At 38.5% G+C, this 21,321-nt stretch overlaps 1 protein-coding gene across 13 annotated transcripts in view; it reads left to right on the top strand.

Moving 5' to 3' along the window:
- Positions 1 to 21,321, top strand: part of Lypd6b (LY6/PLAUR domain containing 6B) — a 170,095-nt gene that overhangs the window by 37,745 nt on the left and 111,029 nt on the right. For 4 of the 13 annotated variants that reach the window (XM_078017367.1, XM_078017361.1, XM_078017369.1 and 1 more), the window contains one exon: positions 5,442 to 5,536. The exons of the other annotated variants lie outside the window; for them this stretch is intronic. The gene's annotated coding sequence lies outside the window, so the exon portion shown is untranslated. The remainder of the gene's footprint in view (positions 1 to 5,441; positions 5,537 to 21,321) is intronic. 13 annotated transcript variants of the gene reach the window in all.

A 21,321-nucleotide genomic window follows, 5' to 3' on the forward strand; every position in this document is an offset into this window, starting at 1 on the left:
GATCATATGATTCTTTAAGTATATCGAAGTGATAAATTACATTTATTGATTTCCGTATGGGAGCAAATCTTTACTAGAAACACATCCATTTCTTTCTTGCATCCCTGGGATGAATCCCACTTGATTGTGGTGCCCCTATTTTTTGATGTTTTTATATTCGATTTGCCAGAATTTTATTGAGAATCTTTGCATCTATGCTCCTTAGAGATATTGGTCTGAGGTTTTTTTTTTTCTTTTATGTGTCTTTACCTGATTTTGGAATCAGAGTGATATTGGACTTATAGAATGAGTTTGGAAGTGCTTCTTCTTTTTTCTATTTCCTGAAATAAATTGAAGAGTATTGATATTAGTTCTTCTTTAAAGGTCTTGTAAAACTTGGCTGTGTATCCATTAGGTCCTAGGCTTTTCTTGAATGGTAGGCTTCTGATGATGTCTTTTATTTCATCACATGAAATTGATCTGTTTAAATTGTGTATATCATCCTGATTCAATTTGGGCAAATAATGTAATTCTATAAATTTGTCGATGCCTTCAATATTTTTTATTTTATTAGAGTACAAGTTTTCAAAATAACATCTAATTATCTTCTGTATTTCTGTAGTGTCTGTTGTGATATTTCCTTTTTCATCATATATGTTAGTAATTTGAGTTTTCTCTCTCCTTCTCTTAATTAGCTTGGCTAAGGGTTTGTCAATTTTATTTATTTTTTCAAAGGACCAACTTTTTGTTTTGTCATTTTTTTCAGTTGTATCTTTTGATTTCATTGATTTCAGCTCCGATTTTAATATTTCCTGTCTTTACTGAATTTGGTGTTGATTTCTTCTTCTTTTTATAAGGCTTTGAGATGTAATGTTAGGTCACTTATTGGTTGACTTCTTCTTCTTTTAGGTAATGAACTCCATGCAATGAACTTTCCTCTTAGTACTTCATAGTGTCCCAGAGATTTCGATATGTTGTATCAGAGTCCTCATTTACTTCTAAGAATTTTTAAATCTCCTCTTTGATGTCTTTTGCAACCCATTGTTCATTCAATAGCATATTATTTAGTCTCCAGGTGTTGGAGTAGTTTTTATTTTTTTATATTATCATTGGTTTCTAATTTCATTCCATTATGATCTGATAGAATGCAGGGTAGCATCTCTACTTTCTTGTATTTGCTAAGAGTTGCTTTGTGGCATAAACTATGGTCTATTTTAGAGAAATATCCTGCTGCTGAGAAGAAAGTTTATTTGCTCATTGATGGGTGAAATAGTCTATATATGTCAGTTAAGTCTAAGTTATTGATTGTATTATTGAGTTCTATAGTTTCTTTGATCAGCTTTTGTTTGGAACATCTATCAAGTGGTAAAAGAGGTGTGTTAAAGGCACCCAAAATTATTGTGTTGTGGTCTTTAACTTGAGAAGAATTTGTTTGATAAGCATAGATACTCCATTTTGGGGGGCATATATATTTATAATTGTTATATCTTGTTGTTGTATGGTTCCCTTGAACAGTATGAAATGTCCTTTTTTATCCCTTTTGGATAACTTTAGCTTGAAGTCTACTTTATTTGATATGAAGATGGATACCCTTGCTTGCTTCTGCAGGCCATGTGAGTGGTGTGATTTTTTCAATATTTCACCTTCAATCTGTGGATGTGTTTTCCTATGTTATGAGTGTCCTGGAGGCAGCATATTGTTGAGTCTTTTTTAATCCAATCTGCCAGCCTATATCTTTTGATTGGTGATTTTAGGTTCATTAACCTTCAGGGTTTTTATTGAGACATGATTTGTACCCCCAGCCATTTTTTTATGTTTTATTATTTAACTTGTCTTGGTTTCTTCAATGATTAGTTTTTCTTTTAGAGTAATACCTCCCTCTGCTGATTCTCATTGTTGTTTTTCTTTTCCTCTTCATGGAATATTTTGCCAAGGATGTTCTGTAGTGCAGGTTTTCTTGCTGTAAATTCTTTTAATTTTTGTTTATCATGGAAAGTTTTTATTTTATCATCAAATCTAAAGCTTAATTTTGCTGACTATAAGATTCTTGGTTGGCATCCATTTTATTTCAGAGCTTGATATATGTTGTTCTAGGATCTTCTAGCTTTCAGGATCTGGTTTGAGAAATCTGAACATAACCTAATTGTTTTCCCCTATATGTAATCCGATTCCTTTCTCTCGTGACTTTTAATATTCTCTCCTTATTATGTATGTTAGGTATTTTCATTATAATGTGTCTTGGTGTAGATCTGTTGTGATTTTATACTTTTTGGTGTCCTCTTGAATTTGATTTTCCAATTCATTCTTCATGTTTGGAAAATTTTCTGATATTATTTCATTGAGTAGATTGTTCATTCCTTTGGTCTGGAAGTCTATGCCTTCCTCTATCCCAATAACTCTTAAATTTGGTCTTTTATGTTATTCTATATTTCTTGAATATCCTGTTCATGGTTTCTTACCATTTTCACTGTGTGTTCTACATTCTTTTCAAGATTATTTTATATTTTGCCTTCATTGTCTGAGGTCCTGTCTTCCAAGTGGTCTAATCTGTTGGTGATGCTTTTAATTGAACTTTTAATTTGGTTTATTGTTTCTTTCATTTCAAGGATTACTGTTTGGGTTTTTTTTTCCTAGATCCTCTATCTCCCTATTGAAGTAATCCTTTGCTTCCTGTATTTGTTTATGTAGCTCTTTGTAAAAATGATCTTTTACTCCCTGTATTTGTTTGCTCTCTTACATCCTCCTTTAATTTGCAGAACATTGTAATTATGTACATCCTGAACTCCTTCTCTGTCATTTCTTCTGCTGTGCTGGCCATGAATTCTAATAATGTGGTATCTTGACTTGTTTGAGACACTTTCTTCCCTTGTCTTTTCATGTTGCTTGTGTGTCTTCCCTTCTAGCACTGTGGATCTGAGGCGTTATTGTGTTTTACCTTGGCCAGTTGTAGTTCTAAACTGGGTGTTGCCCCCACTAAAGATAGTGATGAAGGTGACTGAAGATGGAGGCAGCTGTTTTCAGCAATGGGGTGTCGCGTTGGGTGGGGTGAGCCAGCTGATGGTGTTGGACGTGGATGATGTGTTCAGAGACAGCTCTGTGGCATGCAGCATGTGGTTTCGGCTGTCTTCAGAACCTATGTGAAGTTCTCAGGTGCAGGCAGGCTACAGTTCATAGGGAACTATCTCAGTTGCTGCAGAGTTCCAAGATGGAGGTAATCAGGGGAGCCCCATGTTGGTAGATGGGAGTCCACATGGGAGTGGCAACTGGAGTTCCTGTGTGTGGGTAGCTGCGGGGTGTCCTGCATGGGAGCCGTGTTAGGGATTTCTGCTCAGGTGGGTGGCCGAAAATTCTGTGTGGGTGCTGATGCTGATGGTTCTGCTTGGGTACCTGGTTGTCCTGTGTGGATGAGTAGTTGGGAGACCCACTCTGACACTGAGGCCTGGAACCCTGCAAGGCATGGTGACCGTGATTCCTGTGCGGGGGCAGGAATATCACTGCAGAGAAGCAGTTTTCTCACTACCTGAGTCCCAGGTTATGGAGTGACACAGAATGCTGTCTCCCTCTGGCCTGCCATCTTGGATCCCTAATTGCCCCATTTTTGAGCTAACCCGTGCCCTAATGAAATCCACTCCATTAATACAGTGTGCAATCCCTTGTCCTGCGAAACACCTTCTTAATGGACAGATTTCAAATTTATTCATGTAAAGATTGAAGTTAATCATTCTGGCCATCTATTCTTCCAATTTGTCATTTGTCTGAAAGTGGTCTGGTGTCCTTGAGAAAGAAGTCCTAGTGGTGTAGCTTTGGGTTAAAACCTGCTACTTCTTTCCAAAGGGCTGAATTGTTAGAGAAGCTGTTTCTAAACGGTTAGGTTCTCGTAGGAAAGGGTAGTCTCAGGACTCACATGATGGCAACAGTCAACATTCTCCTGATGTCAGGTCACAGTGTCGTAATGTCAGGCTAGTGTCAGGTCCCTGAAGTACTGTGGACACCCCACTGTGGTAGTGCAGAGAGTGCTGCTGTGACTTCCCATCCATCCCTACCTTCCTCCAGGAAGGTGCCATGATTCCTGGCGGAGGCCCAGTGTCTCCTGCTGCAATGAGATCTTCCCTTGACTTTTCCTCCCCCTCCCCAGCCTCCATGAAACACTTTGGATGTCTTGGCTCCATTGTGGGACACCTAATCCCTTTCTGAAAACCAATACCTTGAAATGTAGTGTTGTCAGCCAGAGTAAAGAGTCCAGTCTCTTGAAGTTACCTGGTCCTTTGAGGATTAAATCAGTGACCTTGGCTTTCTCTAGCTGAACCTGGTCTGCTTCTGCGGTTGCCACACGGAACCTAAGAGAGCTTTCTTCCCAGACACTACACCTATGACGAGCCAGCCCAGCCTCGGGTACTAATTTCAGATAGTTATCGGAGGTCTGGCTACTTTCAAAACTTGAAAGAACAGATGGAAATTTCTAAGATTATTGTTGCTCAGTTTTCACCTTGGAGGAGCAATTGTGAGTATTACCACAGTGCCAGCTACCTCTGAACTGCAGTTTGCAAGCTCAGCTCTCGGCTGGTATTTGTTCACCTCCAGTCCATCTTTTGGTGCTTGGGCTGGTATTCCGCATGTAGAAGGTACTAATTAGTATTCTTTAAAGAGTTGATTTCCAATTCATAGAATTTAACTCTAGCAATACTTTTTCAACTGATATTAAATTTAATGTGGATATTATTTTTTTTTAAAGAGAGAGAGAGAGAGAGAGAGAATTTTTAATATTTATTTTTCAGTTTTCGGCGAACACAACATCTTTGTTTGTATGTGGTGCTGAGGATCCAACCCAGGCTGCACGCATGCCAGGCGAGCATGCTACTGCTTGAGCCACATCCCCAGCCCAAATGTGGATATTATTGATGTTTAATAAAATCTGGACTTCAACCATAACCAGCACATGCATGCCAGAGTTCAACTCATAGACCCACCCTCATGTTAATGTTAAGAAGCTCACTTTTATTTTCTGTGGCTGCATTTGAAATGGACACCATTGTGTAAGGTTTTTGCTGGACTGACATTTTTAGAAGACAATGTAGATTAATTCTGTATTAGAGTTCAGAAGTGATTCTGAACTATCAGCCTCCCTTGAAGTCTCATTACTTATTAAAATGCCATTTCTATTCATATTCTCTTCTTTTTTCCTGCCTCATTTTCAGTAACCACATTCTTTTTAGCAGATTCAGGTATTTGAAAAGTAATTCATTCCCACAGTGGGAATTGCAGGCCTATGGGGAAGGTGTGCTGGTGTTGGTTTAGATTGTAGGGCTGGGAGGCACCTTCAGGAACGCATGCTGGCCCCCACCATTCCCTCACCCAGAAGCAACATAAGCCAAGTCAGAGGAGTTAATGGGCCTCCAGGCAAGGCGAGCTTATCATTTCTTTCATTCTTTACTTTTAACAACTTTTTTTTTTTTTTTGTGCAGAATCTGTCTGGATTCCTGAATTCTAGGCCTTGTTAGTGACTTTGTGATTTAAGACAATCTGCTTTCCTCTCTGTCCGTGTTTCTTAATCACTAAGGTAAGAATGGCACTGCTTTGTTAATATTGCCAGGCCAGGACGTGTAGGTATGCCAGCTTGCTAGAGTTGTCAAAGCAAAGAAACAAACTGGGATCTCACACAACAGAAGTGTCTAGTCTCAGTTCTGGGGCTATGCTGAAATCAGGGTTCCGGTGGGGCTGTGTTCCCTTGAAGGCACTACACAGGACCTGTCCCAGGCCTCTTGTGGCTTCTGGTATTTCCTTGGCTTGTGACAACACAATTCTAGTCTTGACACAGTGTCCTGCCTGTGTGTGTCTGTGAACGCAGTTACCCATGTGGGTTTAGGCTTGCCCTTCTCTCATTTTAACTACTTCCATCTTAAAAGAACCTGTTTCCAAATGAAGTCACATTCTGAGGTTCTGGGAGTGAGAACTTCAGCCTGTTCATTTTGGGGGTGGGGGATGCTATTTCATCTATCATGTTAAGCAAGAAGGTCAAATAGAATTGGGAGGTCTGGGGTTCACAGGCTGTTTTCTCCGCAGTTTGTTTCTTCTTTTCTTTCTTTCATACATTAGAAAATGCCACCATAGGACACCCAGATTTACCCTCTGACTGACTTTCTGTTTATAAAAGGTGGACAGAAGTTAATTGATGTATATCCTGGTTAGGTCATAATGTTTTTCTATCAGGACATTAGTAATCTCTGAGTCCTTCCCTGAATTGAGCTTCTACCATACAAAGGTCACTGGATTTGGGCCTGGTGCTCTAAAAAGATGCCGAGGCAAGTGGTTTTGTCCAGGGACTACTGGGCCTTGCTTGTTTACTGGCTTCTTTGAGATCCCAGATAGAAGATATAATAGAAGATCAAAGGCCTTTGCAATTACTTCTCCCAGCAATTCTCGCTAATTCCTGCAGAGTTATTTGTACCCTGTTGCAAGGACTGTGTCTAATTTCACTTTACGTTTAGACTTAGATGTTGCCTCCAAATTGCCTTGAGCTCTTCACTGTCTTTAGGTTGATGATTTTATATAACATCACCATTTCTGAGGTCATTTCAAAAGTAAAAGTCAGAGATGTCTTGGCATAAGACTATTAAATTGTATTCATATTTGAAGTAATTTTTTTTATTGAAGTATAACATACATATGGAAAAAATGCACATTTAAGAATACAGTTTAATGGATTTTCTTTCACACATCGAATACACCCATTTCAACTGGAATCTGTATAAAGGATTAGAACCTCACAGGTAAACCCCTTTGTCATTCTCCTTCCTAGTTATCACCTCCCCACCCTTCTGAGTTCTGTCAGCATCATTTTGGGAGAGAGGCTTGGTTGAAATTTTATGTACATATTTAAAAATATGTTAAAAATGTCAAATAAAAAATGCTATATAGTCACAGAACATGTGCTTTTTCGTGTCTGGCTTTTAGTGAACATTATTTGAGGCTTCATCCATGTTATTGCCTGTAGTGATGGTTCATCCATTCCAACTGTTGTATGGAATCTCAGGGTAGCTTTCCCATTCTATAATGAAAAATTCTGTCTTCTATATGGTCATTGTGTAGTTCCGTATTGGAGTAGCACTCTGAATGCTACTTTTTTTCCTCCACAATTGTTCATGTAATTTATTCACTGCTCTCACACATATGATGTTGGAAGGTTTCCCCGCCCCTCTTTATTCTATCTCCATAGGATATTGAAGCTTTTTCTCTCTCTCTAATAATTGTCTGCAGTATCTTTGAGGAAGGAAGCAGCTGGTCTAGTCTTTTGAATTTTCTAACAGTTACGTGTGAAAAGAGAGATGTGAGCAGTGGCCGCATGGCCAATTAGGGGTGCCCACGGAGGAACGGCTGGATGAGGTCATCTATCTTCACTTCTCTTGCTTTGATTGCAATGGTAGGCAGGACCCATGTCAGGAAGCAAGCTGGGATTTTGATTCTTTCTCATGATAAATGGTTATGGATGCCTAGACTCACAAGAATTGGGGGTGTGTGAATTAATGGTTTTTAGGAGAGAAATAGTGAACCTGCCTCTCCTTTCCCATGTGTACTCTTGCATCTTCAAGCAAAGAGGACTTAAACTTTGTCAACCATATGGCAAATTATTATTTCTGCCTTTATGTGCATGTATATTTTGTTTAGTCCTTGATAATTGTACTTAATGATACTTTGATAAAAATTAACCCCATGTGGAAATCCACGAGTTAGAGTATGTATAAGACATTTAGAGCAGTGTCTGTCCCTTGGTGAGACCTCAAGAACTATGGTTGTCATTGTTATTATTTGAAATTATTTGGGGCTTTTCATGTCTCAGTGGAGGTCCCAGGTTGGGTAGACTTTCATTGTGTGGTTGATAATTATCCTGCAGTAAGGCAGCCGGAAAAGCTTGTCAGCTGAACCTGGCTGGGTACAGCCATCGGTCAGACCTCCCTTTCTACCCCATTGCCCTCAGGAAATAAGGAATTCAGGGTGTGGAACAGTTCTCCCTGACTGCCCCGCTGCACCTGGCTGTGCCTCTGTTCAGGAAATCAGTGACAGCACATGGCATTGACGCTCCTGCTGTCACATAATGCAGCCAATACTGAAACACGTCTCAGGGCTACAGTCTGGGACACTGAATAAAGTATCCTTGAATAGGAACAAAATGGCACAGTAGGGCATACATACCTGCAGAGCAGTTACTAAAAAAAGAGAGAGCATCATGCATCCCATGCCTGGATGCTGCACCAGTAAACAGCATTCTCTCTTTCTTTCTCTAAATTTCAGACATCATATCATAGCATCCTTAACTGTGACAGAATGCATCTCCTTAAAAATTAGGCCATTTTCCCTAGATTACCATTATGTAATTATTACACTTAAGAAAATTGACAGTGATTGTTTTTTATTGTTGAACACCTAGTGCATTTTCCAATTTCTCTGTTCATTCAAAAAAGTCTTTTAAGTTTGTTTTCTTCCATACTGAAATGCTAACTGGGTTCATTCATTGCATGTGGTTGCCTTGCCTCTTTAATCTCTTTTAACCTGTAACAGCCTGCACACTTTTTTTTTTTTTTTAACTTTTTAGAAAGTCTAGGCTAGTTTCCTTGGAGGATGCCCCATATTTTGAGTTTCTTGTTGGTTTCCTCAGGTGTTGTTTAATGTATCCTATATTTCCCATAGATTGGAAAGTAGGCTTACAATCAAGAACAGACTCAGGCTAAACCTTTCACCTCACAGGTGAGGCTGTGAACTTCAGATGGCTAAGGTTCTGATCTCTCAGAATGTGCTGATGCTGAGCGGTTGACCGTTGGTGACGACGGTTGGATCTTTCCACCATGAAAACACATTTTTCCTTTGCAGTTAGTAAGAGTTCGTGGGGTGGTATTTGGCAAAGTACAAATATGTTGTTTCCCAACAACTTTTCAACCCACTTTTTAAGCTTTCTTTGATCCCTGCCTGAATCAGTTACTCCCCTGAAGTTGCACAATGGAGATTTTGTAATTCTTTAATTTCTTCTGCATTGAGATGCAGGGATTCTTCTGTAAAGAACTTTGCTCATGCTTTTTCTGAGTCTCACTAGCATTCACAATTTCTACTTAATATGTTTTAATGAATTATGACCATTATTGTTTTTGACACTCTACTTGTCCTTGAAGTTAACCCCTTATTTTCTGGTATCACCAGATGCCCTCTGTTCATCTTCCATGTTTCCCATCCCAGCTCTGGAATCAGGCATCAGTCCAAGAAGACCTGGTTCCTTTTTGTGGAGAATGCATTTAGAACCCCAGATCAGGATGCTAATGGGATCCATGCTAATGGAGTCACTTTAGATCTGTTCAGTGGACAGAGCTAGAAAATACATTTTCAAAATGCCTCTGTGTGACCATTGACCTCTTGGTGTGTCACATCCACTTAACTTATTATAATTATTTTTTTTTACCCTGAGTTGATGGTAAAGCTTATATAGAGGAACTCATACCGTGAGCAAAGAAAAGATGAAGGGAAGACTTTGGCCCTTGCTTCCCATTGGAATGGGAAGAGTTGGTTCAATAGAATTGCACATTTATTTTCCCATATATTTTTTTTTCTCACTTGACCTTTGAAGAAGTTGAGTTAGTTAATTGACAAGTTGGACTTGTGAAGAGTGGAACTATTTAAAGACATTTATTAACTTTTAGCAACAGGTTTCAAGTTTAGTTACGTTTAGAAATCTTTTGAAGTTGCCCCAATGGGAACGTGGGTGGTCAGGTCAGTTCTCTTTAAGAACTGACTTTGTATCATTACCATCCAAAATACATGTATGAAGACATGAATTGGTGTGAATATACTATGTATACAACCAGAGATATGAAAAATTGTGCTCTACATATGTAATAAGAATTGAAATGCATTCTGCTGTCATATATAAATTAAAAAATTACATAAAAAAGAACTGGCTTTGTGGGAGTCAGCGGTTACATAGTTGCAGAACCCAGGAAGTACTTTTGAGCTACTGAATTTTGCTCTAGCAAAGAGGACACTGAACTCTTTTATGTGAAGGTAACTTTTCTAAAGTCTTCTGTGATTTGAAGCATTATCCTTTCTCCAAATTTTCTGCCAATGATATGGAAGAAGAATGAGCACCGACTAGTGGGATAGGGAGGTAGGTCCCTCCTCTGCGTAGTCCACTTCTCTGTGGGGACTGGATTGCCCATGAGGGGAAGTTAGGCCATCACAGTCTCTTGGTTAATGCAGGCAGCAGGAGACAGGGCCCGTAGAAGCAGCTCCATCAAATTCCAGAATGTTACCGGAAGCTGTTCTCAGGCAGGGGCCTTTTCAACTCATGGATGTACCTTTGGTGGAGTGTTCTGACCAAGGTGGACCGTGATCCATGTTCTTCCAAAATCACCTTTCTAGAATGTGCTCCCCCATTCCTATACTCAGGACACTTCCCCAGTGTGAGCCTGTCCAGTGGAAACAGCTCACTAGTATCTGTACACAGTTCCTAATAATGAAACCAGAGTGGGCTACATCTAGAAAATGAAAGCAACCATCTACTGTTCTCTGATATGAAAACAAAGGGGGAAAAAGGGCCAGCTTTTGGTTATGTGAGTACTGGACTTCTTTCTCCCAAGACGCCATCTGCCCTCCAGACTCAGGAGGAGAAAAGGAGCCCCAGGAAATTGAGAAGTGCTGGGGCCATTGGCTTCAAATATTGGAAAGCAATAAATAATAATAAAAAAAGTAGATGCTTCTTTTCTTCCTTCATTTTCTCAGTGTCAGCTCCCTGGTGTCAGGTCTGAGTGACCCTGGCCACTCTTCAGAGTCAGGACATGGAGAGAGCAGTCAGATGCTGACCTAAAGAGGGTGTAGATGAAATAGGATTGCTTCTCTTTCTGTCTGGGGAGATGTTCTAGAGCTGCTATAGCAAAAGCCACAGACCAGATGGCTAAATCAACGAAAATGTTTTTTTTTTTTTTTTAAATAGTTCTGAAGGCCAGAAGTCCAAGGTCAAGGTGTTGGCTGGGTTGGTTTCTTGTAAGGGCTGTGAAGAAGGATCTGTTCACCACCTCTCTCCTTGGCCTGTGTACGGTCATGTTCTCTCTGTATCATTTTCTTTCTATAACTGGCTTTCCTAAATTTCTTTACCTTATAAGGTCACTGGTCAGACTGGATTAAAGTCTACCTTAACGACTTTCTTTTAACTTCATTACCTCTGTAAAGACTCCATCTCCAAATACAGTCATATTCTGGAGTACACAGGGCTTAGAATTTTGCCACTTATGTTTCTGGGACGTACAACTCAGCCTTTAACAAGAGTTATAGACTTTCTATCAATTATTTTGATTATTAAAAATCATAAATATATGTAAACCTTAGACTTAAAAGCAAGCTTCCTAAAAATTGTTCTGATGTACCAGAAAAAAGAACAATAGTAAGGTTAAGATGTGATCTACAATAATTGAGTTTAGCAAGAAATAAAATACTTAACTAGTGCTATCTTTTTCATCTGTAGTGTTTTAGGGTTTTAGGCATGTGGAGAAAGGAGAAGTCAGTCAACCATATGTTAATGGTTATAATACACTTCTCTCGCAAGCAGATTATGTAAATCCTTCTGATTTGTGGAGTCTCACCACAGATAGTTAGGGTAGTTACTTGGTGGCAGCTAGTGGAATTAGGACCTATGCCCCAGGGAAATTCCATAGCTTCTCAATCTAGTACCACCATATCTGTATCACATGTATTGCTTTTAAAAATGCATCTCTGGGTGATACACTGTATCTTCTGAATCAGAATCTTTGGAAATAAAGTCCATCAATTTGCATTTTAAACATGGGCCTCTGGAGATTCTTGGGCAAAGGGAATTTAAAAACTGCTTCTTTATTGGCAGGGCTGGCAATTCTGCACCATCATTAGGTAGGTGGTAATGGTCATCCCACAACTCTCTTTGCAGATAAATAATTTAATGCTTTGACTTCTTATCCCTCTCATCTCTCGCCCACATTCAGCCTTCTTAAGAACAGGTTGTTTAATCTCCTGGCTTTCCCCTGCCCCATGTCCCCTACCTTCCACTTTTTGAATTGGTGTATTCTCTGTGGGTGTTAGGTGTGTCCTGAGCTCCTCCTTCTCTATGATGGTGGGTGGCTTCTAGAACCTTCCAAGACATCTAGAAAACAGCTTACCATATAACTCTTTCAGAGCTTTTTTTAAAAAAAGTGCTCAGGACCAAGGTTACTTGGGTATATATCATTATGGTTACTTGTGTTCTGAGTTCAGTGTAGGCTGGGTTTCACCATCCCAGGGATTGGTTATGCTGATAGGAGGAGTAACATGAACAAATACATGAATATAATAAATGTTCCTTTGTTTGAAGATGTTTTATTTTTTAGTTTCAAAATTTAACTGTGTGAGCACACTCTTGTCTTTTTGGCTTGGTTAGGAATTTCTTGTTTGGACCGGTTTACATGGAAAGTTCTAATGTTCATGGGCAAATCCCAGTCACACTGCCTCATCTCATGCTTCTTGCTGGTGGCACCCATTCTGTTTTAACAGTGTAAGAACATGATCATTTCTGTACCTCTACCATCTGACATCCTCCTTAAAGTTTGTCGTCTAGGAGAAGAAATTCTTCTGGTTATATACAACAGTATTTAGTAAGATTTAGATCAAATGTTAAAGAGATTTCATGTTGGAACGATGTGCAATAGTTAAACAGGGTTATGGTGTGGACAATTTAGGGGATTTTCACAGTAGTGAGTAACCATATTAGGGTTAAGAGTCATGAAGATAAAGGGTGTTTGTGAAATTCTTCTGTTAAAGATAAGTAGTTTTATAATATAGATAATTTGAGCCTTTGAGAACAAAGGGCTCTGGAGATAGTTCAGCATAGTGTCTAAGAGCACAGTTTTTGAGTGAGAACTAGAGAGAGCTATCACATAATTCTACTTGGGTATCTTTTGAGAAGGTATTTAACTACTTCTTCTTCTCCTTCTTTTTTGAGATGGGGTTCTTGCTCTGTTGCCCAGGCTGGTCTTAAATTTCAGGACTCAAGGGATCCTCCCATTTCAGCCTCCTGAGTGCTGGGACTACAGGCACGTGCCAACCAGCCTGGCTGCTACTTAACTTCTTGAAGCTTCAGTTTCCTGTGCCTTAAAATGGTAATAATACCAGCATCTAATGCAGTGAAGACTAAGAGATAGAATGTGTGCCAAGCATGTGGACAGGACCTGGGATATTTTAAGTGTGCTTGTGTATACATTAAAAATTCTATGAACATTGTTTTAAATTCCAGGAGAGCCATTTGGCATGAAGTGTTAACAAACACGGATAGAGAACATTCCCAGCAATTAACTCACCTTCTGTAGTATAGACATTTATTGAGTCCCACTCTAGATTGGCTAATATATTTTACTTCAGACTGGAAAGCGCCAGTTGCCATTTTGTGTTGAGGATGGTGAGGCTGCTTCTGCATGTAGTGAGAAGAGCTTGGGGGGCTGGGGATGTGGCTCAAGCGGTAGCGCGCTCGCCTGGCATGCCGTGTGGCCCGGGTTCGATCCTCAGCACCACATACCAACAAAGATGCTGTGTCCGCCGAGAACTAAAAAATAAATATTAAAAATTCTTTCTCTCTCTCTCTCTCTCTCCTCTCTCACTCTCTCTTAAAAAAAAAAAGAGCTGGGTTTCTCTGTGTCTGCACAGGTTCTGGAAAAAAAAGTTGATATCATGCTTGCCAAGTACTTGCCAGTCATCTCCTGCAACTCATAGCTCAGCTCTTTGATCTAATAATGTTTTCCAGTAGACCTTTATGTGCTTGATATGAACAAATGAATTTCGTGAGGTTACTTTACTTGGAATTTGTGAAGTAATTAAAATTCTTACATCTGATCTTAATATATTTTTTTTTCTTGGATGATCACACTCTATTTATGGTTTAGAAATATTATGCTTCAGTGGAGATGGTAGGAGATTTATGAAAAGCATTCATTTTGGATAAATAGAGGAAGTAAATTCCTGAGAGCTTCTTTTGTCTATTAACGACTTCCTGGTTTTTTGTTTGCTGGTTGGTTTTAATTGTGCAGTCTTGCTCACTCTGTAGCTATTAGCCTTTTAAAAATGTTTTATTTCAAAACATAACTGGCTCAATAAAAAGAATTGAAAAATAAATCCATTTAAAAAAATCAAAATAATTGGGTTACAGTTTGGATCTTACATGTCCCCCAAAGGCCTCTATTTTAAAGGCTTAGTCACCAACCTGTGACACTCTTCAGAGGTATTGGACTTTTTCGGAGGTGAGACCTCATGGAGGAAGTAGGTTTTTGAAGCCGGACCCTTGAAGGGGATTTTGGGACCCCAGCCCCTTCTTGTTTCTCTCCTTGCTTCCTGGCCACTACAAGGTGAGCAAGGCTCCTCTGCCATGTGCTCCTATGTGTTGTACTGTGCTGCAATGGAAATAGCTGATAGCAGGTGATATCCTTAAAAAAGACTTTGTACCTGGAAATATATGAATTTATCCTCTCCAGAGCCCAAGTCAAGCCCAAGCCATTAACGTAACAAGGACATACATGCAGTTATATTGTTTTTCTGGCAAGTGGACTGCTTTTCTAAGAATGGTTCAGATATAATTTCCAGTGGACCAGGCAATCACATGACTTATGACTTATTGCAGAATGAAAGCAATGTGTACTTACTTATGACTGAATCAGCCTTTCTGGATCATACATTTTCATTGTAAACTTCTTTGGGGGCTCAGAAGTTTTCGTAGACTGTTAGGAATGGAAACCATCTTTGCAAATATTGTCAATACTCTTAGTTCCTTCATGCAATATAGTTCATATTAAAACAGACTTAGCCAAATTTTGCTTATAAAATTATACAAACTGAGATACTATAATATCTTTTAGTTAGTTTAGAAGAATACTCTATTTTTTTTTAAGAGAGAATGAGAGAGAGGGAGAGAGAGAGAATTTTAATATTTATTTTTTAGTATTTGGCGGACACAACATCTTTGTATGTGGTGCTGAGGATCGAACCCGGGCCGCACGCATGCCAGGCGAGCGAGATACCACCTGAGCCACATCCCTAGCCCGAATACCCTATTCTTAAACAAGTGCTTTCAGGCCACCAGGAGAGATAATTCAGACAGGGGACCCAATAAAGCAAAATGGAAGGGCCTTAAATCTTTAAAAACTTGATTCATAGCAATAAGAGTTTGTCTTTATTTATTACATGATTCAATATATTTCAACAAAGTGTTTATTTTGTGATAAGCATTGATCATTTTGAAACCACGAGTTGGGTTAAACTATAGAGTATTTGGCAATGTCACTGGGCTAAGTGTGAGGACAGATATAGCAATGATTAATACACATATCTTTCTCTTGAGTTTTATGAGGTTACTTTTCTTGGAATTTATTCTGGCTTATTCAGATTATTCTGAATATATGTGGGTGCTCTGCACTAAACATGCAAAGTGTAATTGAACATGGAATAAATTATGTCTCAGTTTTTGATGCCATATGGTAGGACAAAGTACCATTAGCTCTTAGGAAGCTCTTGTTTGATCTGAGCTTTGCAATGAAATAAAAACTTATATATGTATTTTCATGCGTATAATTTTGTTTATTCCATTTTGTTTCCATGTCTGAAATTGGGCTTTCAAATCTAAGAACCTAAAGAACTTAAATATATGAATGTATAAATACAAACATTTACATATGTATTTAAAGATATAATAAATATATTGATATATCTAAAGATTATATAAAAGACTAAAGAGATTACATATAAATACTGAAATATGAAGTTTATTTATGTGGAATGTATATATATATATGTATGTATACAAAGATTAAAGGTGAGCTGGGGATGTAGCTCAGTGGTAGAGAACTTGCCTAGCATGTACGAAGCCCTGGGTTCAATATCCAGTATGGCAAAAAAAAAAAAAAAAGAAAATTGATTAAAGGTTTGGGCTATTATTTTGGCCTATTGAGGACTCTGGATCTTACTTTTGGAATACCATCTTTATTTCACTGTAAGTTTCAGGTCTTTGGTATTTTTAATAATCATGTCAACTATGTCCTCATTCTTCTTCTTTTTAAAACTAATTACTTAATTAATTAAAATTAGGTATATATGACAGCAGAATGCATTTTGTTTCATTGTACACAACTGCAGCACAACCTTCCAATTCTCTGCTTGTACATGATGTAGCATCACACCATATATGCAGTCATATGTGTACTTAGGGTAACAATGTCCATCTCATTCCACCATCTTTCCTGTCCCCATGCTCCCCAACTATTTTCTCAGTACTGGAGATGAACCTAGGGCCTCACACTTGATAGGCAAGTGTTCTACTACTGAGCTACATCTCCAGCTCCTCATTCTTACTTTTGAGTGGGACAAATCCAAACATAAAGTCATGAACTCTACCTTTCACTAGCATCCTATGGGCTTATATTTATCATGATTTCTATTCACTCTTTTTTTTCTAACAGATACATGTGTACAAATCTTTGTAGGTATTTTAAGTCCAGGTTACATTATTTTCATCAATTCATTTATCTATCTTCTTACCCGTGAACCAATCAATGTTTATGAGGTGCTGCTTGTGAGTCACATTACCATTCCACTTCTTCAGGGAAAATCTAGAGAAGTTACAGGCTGTGGTTTAGGAAAGGAGAAAGTGGCATGAAAATATACTTTTAATACTATGACAAATTTAAGCCAATTTTGAGGACCTGCTGACTTAGAAAAAATTGATTCAGGATGGAGGTTTGCTGGTAAGGTGAGTTGTGGTTCCATGGGGACTTGGGCTGCTGGAGATAGTTCATACTGTGAGCAACTGTGGTGTCCAGATTGGGTGAAAAAAGGAGGAAGGGAAGAAAGAGTGAGTGGAACAGGGCAGAAGCCTGCTGGACTGGGAGAGATGTAGCTATCATCATGATGTGTGATAGGTAGAGAATGAGAAAGAAGGTTAAGAAGTTGGGACTAGTGGTATGTGTGGGGTAAGTCCAAAATGTCAGGGGTGATGACAGGATCTAGCCTATGGGTGAGGAGGAGATGGCAGAGCTGGAGGGGAAGTGGAGGTCTCGGCTTTGATGACATCAACTCATTGTGCTGCTGTAGCTCTGAGTGGGCTCTCTGCACATACCATAGGACTGTGTCTTAGATGACAACAGGATTTGGGAGTCAGAGGACATGATGAGGCAATCTCTGTAAACCAAGAAAGGCATGCAGTTCTGAAAGCAGCCCCAAGTGTCAAAGATTTACTTCTGAGCCAGAGACTCCAAATGGGAGTCATAATATTGACAATATCAATGCGATTTTTAGCTAAGCATGTGAAAACTCAGAGTTGGACATTTCCTAGACTACCTGCAAGAAAGTGTGGTGGCCATGTGACTAAGTTCTGGGCCATGGGACATAAGTGGATGTGGTGCATGCAACTGACAAACAGCCTCCTTAAGGATAAAAGCAAGCCCTCTTTCTTCTTGCTAGCTTCCGTCCTTTTGTACCCTCTTGTGAAATGACAGCCCTCTTGTACCATGAGGCAGAAGCCACTCCAGAAGGTAGGTGAGGGAGAAATACATTATCTTATCTCACAAAGCCATTGCTACCTTGAGGATTCTGTCACGGAAAGCCAAACTGTCCACATATCTTAGGATTGGAGGAGAGAGAAGTTGGCATCAGCAGGGGAAGAAGCAGTATTTCTAGAGAGAGCCAAACTTCAACTGAAGTCAGAAGTTGGAAACAGTATTCTGAAGAAGACCAATGGATGCTTCAGGGATGTTTTACCTGAAACAAAGCTGCCAAAGGGTATAGTGGAAAGTTTGGAGGGGCCAGGAACAGAGAAAGACGGCTCCCAAAGAAGCAAGGATAGGGAAGGTTTGGGAATGGGTAGGTATGGATTTATATTTTTGACAGAGATCAAAGAAGTGGGAATATGACACATGGTGGTAGAAACTGGTCTCAAAGATTCACGCAGATGTTTGGCGTAGGCTGGCTTGGTCCACGTACAGTTTGGATTGTTCCACATATTGTTGTACACGATGTGTACAACAGGTCTGCTGGAATAGAAGCTTGAGGAAGAATTAGGCTCTGGTCTAAAGGGACTTCATGATAATTTTTCAGATATCAGCAATATTTCCACTAATAAGGCTGGGAACACTATTCAGAAAGGAAGTAGGGTATACTGACATTCATTTTCCTGGGATGACCCATGGTGATGTCCAAAGAGCTCTGATTTTTTTCTGAGTGCTCATGTACCAAACCTATAAAGATCAAATTCTGACATTTTGAGCTGCACGCAGCTCACTATTCATTGTCTGGACAGGACTGGGTCTCTTTTTTTCTCTCTTTCTATGTGTACATTCTACTATCACATTTTCTTCATCACTCATGGCTATGAAAAAGAATTTGTGATTTTCTGTTTCCCACAGAATTTTCTTTTACATTTCTTGCATATATCATGAATCTGCATTTTGTTTTACTACTTCAGCTCTCGGCTGTGAGCTTTGATTTTTTTTTCCACTTAAATAATTAAAAATATTTTCCACTTTAAATTTAAGTGGTCACTTCAAATTATTTCTTATGCTTTCATCTCTTCTACTAGTTTAGTGACGTATTTGCCTCTTTATCTGTGATTCTTATCAATTACTTTTTACAGTTTTGTCTAATTATAATGAGTTTTCTTAAATGTTTATTTCTTATCAATATTTCTTTGATATTACAGTTTTTGTAAAGTGTTTGGGCCGTAATTGGATAAAATAAACATGTATAATGTATGAGAAGACTTTGTCCAGCGAATAAGAAAATAATTATCCATTTCATTTTTTTGTACTGATTTAGTTATTTTTGGTCCCTGGTGTGAATGAATAAATATTATTAGACATACTAAATAGTACATAAAGTAAAACTGTTTTTTCCCTTTTTAATTGCTCAAGCACCCTTGAATATCAACATGCAATTTTTCTAAATAAATTTGCATGAAGTTTTGACAATGGAATTCTAGTTCCCACAATGAAAAGTTGATTAAAGCCATGTGATATGTGGAAAACCAAGGCATGGGCATAGTCTTGGGAAAACATTTTGTATATAAAAGTCCTGATTAGATTGGCCAAACCAAATATCAAAAGGATTGTCTGAAAAATACCCTGAACCTCAGTCTGGGGAAAATGAATAGTTGGTAAGGAGGCTGTACTCCTCCTGATTACTAAGGAGACTTAGCTCCCCTGCTAACCTCTTAGGGATTAGGTTCTGGGTAAGGTTGTGTTAGAACTGTAGGGTGACACATTACCCATAAGACTGGTGATCTTGGGAACATTCATCAGCTCTCAGATGCAATCTTCTTTGTGAAGCAAACAAAAATAGACTGGACTTTAAAAATATTTTAAACTAGACATCTGTAGAAAAATATGGTGAGGGGTGCCCTTTGCATTCCTTAATTTCATCTCCTATCTTGTCAATAGGTAGACCTAACTTGCTACTTGGTTGTAATGAGAGAGCTGAAAGCCATCACCATGTTTTGGTTGCTTTGCCTGCTTGGCACTGCTCTGTCACTTAACATAGGGTTTTTAAGAAGAACAAGGCAGGAGTCAAATAGCAGCTCCAAAAATAGTCATCAAAATAATAAATTATTTTTATATAATTATTCTAGCTTATGTGATGTTTAAAAATTTCGTAAGAATTCTTTTATTTTTATTTGTTCTTTTTGTATATACATGAAAATAGAGTTTATTTTGACATAGATAACGTGGAGTATAACTTATTCTAATTAAGATCCCATTCTAGTGGTTGTGTATGATGTGGAGTTTCACTGGTTGTGTGTTCATATATGAACATTGGAAAGTTATGTTGATTTATTCTACTGTCTTTCTTATTCCCATCCTCTCCCTTCCTTTCATTCCCCTTTGTCTAATCCAATGAACTTTTGTTCTCCTTCTCCTTATTGTGTGTCAGTATCCACATATCAGAGAGAACATTCAGCCTTTGGTTCTGTGGGATTGGCTTATTTCACGTAGCATGATAGTCTCCAGTTTCATCCATTTACTGGCAAATGCCATAATTTCATTCTTCTTTATGGCTGAGTAATATTCCATTGTGTATATATACCATATTTTCTTTATCCATTCTGTTGAAGGGCACTTAGGTTTGTTTCACAGTTTGGCTATTGTGAATTGAGCTGCATAAACATTGATGTAGATGTATCATTGTAGTATGATGGTTTTAAGTCCTTTGGGTAAATAGTAGGAGTAGGATAACTGGGTCAAATGGTGGTTCCACTCTAAGTTTTCTGAGAAATCTCCATACTGCTTTCCAGAGTGGTTGCACCAATTTACAGTCCCACCAGCAATCTATGAGTGAATCTTTTCCTCACATCCTCGCCAACATTTATTGTTACTCTCTCTATAAATATTTATATTTATTTATTTAATGGTGCTAGGGATTAAACCTAGGGCCTTGTGTATGCAAGGCAAGCATTCTACCAGCAGAGATATATCCCCAGCCCCTCGTTACTTGTATTCTTGATAATTGCCATTCCAACTGGAGTAAGATGGAATATCAGTGTCATTTTAATTTGCATTTCTCTAATTGCTAGAGATGTTGACGTTTTTTTTGATATTTTTGTCAGTCATTCATTTTTATTCTTCTGTGAAATGATTGGGTTATTATTATTATTATTATTATTTTGGTGTTAAGTTTTTCTTAAGTTCTTTGTATATCCTGGAGATTAGTGTTCTATCTGAGGTGCAGGTGGTAAAGATTTTTCTCCCATTCTGTAGGCTCTCTGTTCATGTTCTTGATTGTTTCCTTTGCTGTGAGGAAGCTTTTTAGTTTGATACCATCCCATTTATTGATTGTTGATTTTACTTCTTGAGCTTTCAGAGTCTTGTTGAGGAATTCCATTCCTAACTGACATAATGGAGATTGGGAGTACGTTTTCTTCTAGTAGGTGCAGGGTCTCTAGTCTAATGCCCTAGAGACCACTTGGAGCCACTTTGAGTTGATAGCTTATGTGATTTTTAAAATCTTCTAAGAATTTTTATTTTAGAGGAATACAGCTTGGATGATAAGTAAAATAAGCTAGACTCAGAGAGCCAATGGTCAAATGTTTTCTCTCATATGTGGAAGCTAAAGAGAAAAAAAGAATTAAAAAAGAAATAAAAGGATTTCAGGGCTGGGGTTATGGCTCAGTGGTACAGCACTTGCCTAGCATGTGTGAGGCACTGGGTTTGATTCTCAGCACCACATGTAAAATAAATTAAATAAAATAAAGGCCAACAACAACTAAAAAATTTAAAAAAGGGAATTCATAAAAATAGATTTGCAGAGTAGAAGTGAGGAAGAAAGGGGAAGAAGGAA

Source organism: Ictidomys tridecemlineatus, chromosome 7 (assembly GCF_052094955.1).
Source record: "Ictidomys tridecemlineatus isolate mIctTri1 chromosome 7, mIctTri1.hap1, whole genome shotgun sequence".
In the NCBI taxonomy this organism is placed as follows: domain Eukaryota; kingdom Metazoa; phylum Chordata; class Mammalia; order Rodentia; family Sciuridae; genus Ictidomys; species Ictidomys tridecemlineatus.